The sequence below is a fragment of the Petaurus breviceps genome, unplaced genomic scaffold (assembly GCF_028583685.1).
Source record: "Petaurus breviceps papuanus isolate PSGF00001 unplaced genomic scaffold, PetGlider_PUasm1.0 189, whole genome shotgun sequence".
Lineage (NCBI taxonomy): Eukaryota > Metazoa > Chordata > Mammalia > Diprotodontia > Petauridae > Petaurus > Petaurus breviceps.
In genome coordinates, this window is record NW_027185809.1 from 4,269,345 (window position 1) to 4,270,973 (window position 1,629).

General features: G+C 36.9%; 1 pseudogene; it reads right to left on the reverse strand.

Annotated features, from left to right (window-relative positions):
- Window positions 1-852: 852 nt before the first annotated feature.
- Window positions 853-1,235, reverse strand: LOC138163983 (ATP synthase membrane subunit K, mitochondrial pseudogene; annotated as a pseudogene).
- Window positions 1,236-1,629: the final 394 nt, after the last annotated feature.

The following is a 1,629-nucleotide window of genomic DNA, read 5'->3' on the forward strand; positions in this document are numbered from 1 at the left end:
GTGTCTGTAATTGTGTACAAATTCCTCCGGGCTCTACTCTTCTCACTCAGCATCAGTTTGTATAAGCCTCTTCAGGTAAATATGAAATCCATCTGCTCATGATTTCTTATTAAACAATAGTATGCCATAACATGCATATACCACAACTTGTTCAGCCATTCCCCAATTGATGGGCACCCCCTTAATTTCCAATTCTCTGTCACCACAAAAAGAGCTGCCATAAATATTTTTGTACATATGGGTCTTCCTCACATTTCTATGATCTCTTTGGGATACAACCCTAGAAGTGATATTACTGGGTCAAAGGGTATGAAATTATTTATAGCCCTTTGGGTATAATTCCAGATTGCTTTGCAGAATGGTTGGATCAGTTCACAACCCCACAAGCAATGCATTAATGTTCCAATTTGCCCACATCCTCTCTAGCATTTGTCATTTTCCTGTTTTGTTATCTTAGCCAATCTGACTGGTGAGATGTGGTACCTCAGAGTTGTTCTGATTTGCATTTCTCTAATCAATAGTGATTTAGAGCATTTCTTCATGTGCTTGTAGATATCTTTAATTTCTTTCTCTGAAAACTGATATATTCCAATTCTCCCAGCAGTTTTTCTCAAATAGTGAGTTCTTATCCCCCAAACTGGGGTCCTTGGGTTTAACAAACAATAAATCACTATAGTCATTGACCACTGAATCTTGTGTGCATAATCCATTCCATTGATCCACTACTCTATTCCTCAGCCAGTACCAAGTAGGTTTGATGACTGCTGCTTTATAATACAGATTGAAATCTGGTATAGCTAGTCCACCTTCCCTAGCATTTCTTTTCATTAATTCCCTTGATATTCTGCACTGTTTATTTCTTTTTTTCTGAGTTCATGTTTTATTTTAAGAGCTGTAGATCACATGCTAAGTTGACAGAAGGTCCTTTAGCTAGGGAACTTGATGATTGACAAAGTATACACATATATAGACACACATACTGGATTCCATTTATGTTGCTTTCACAGCTGGAGTTTTTTTAGACCTTGCCTTGAAGTACAGTATGAGCAAAGCTATTCCAACATAAGTGGCCAGTACATAATTCTTTCTGCCCTTAATGGTGTATGAATTGAAGTATTTTTTAAAACCAGTGAATTGATACTGACTGTCAGATTCTGGACCTGCCATAACTGAAATCCGGACCATATAAGCCGCCACAGCCGCTGCCCTTCACTGTCTGCTGCCACTTCCCTCCCTGCACTGTTTATTCTTCCAAATGAATTTTGTTACTATTTTTTTCTAGCTCTATAAAGTAGTTTTTTGGTAAATTGATTGGTATGGCACTAATCTTCTTTGCCTTATTTGATTGCTTTGATTTCTTTTTCTTCTCTAATTGCTACTGCTAACATTTCTAGTACCAGATTGAATAAGAGGGGTGATAGTGGACACCCTTATTTCACCCCTGATCTTATGGGAAACACTTCTAGCTTCTCCCAATTACATATAATATTTGCTGATGGTTTTAAATAGATGCTACCTATTATTTTAAGGAAGGCTCCATTTATTCCTATACTTTCTAGTATTTTTAATGGGAATGGATACTGTATTTTGTCAAAAGTCTTTTCTGCATCTATTGAGATAATGATGTGG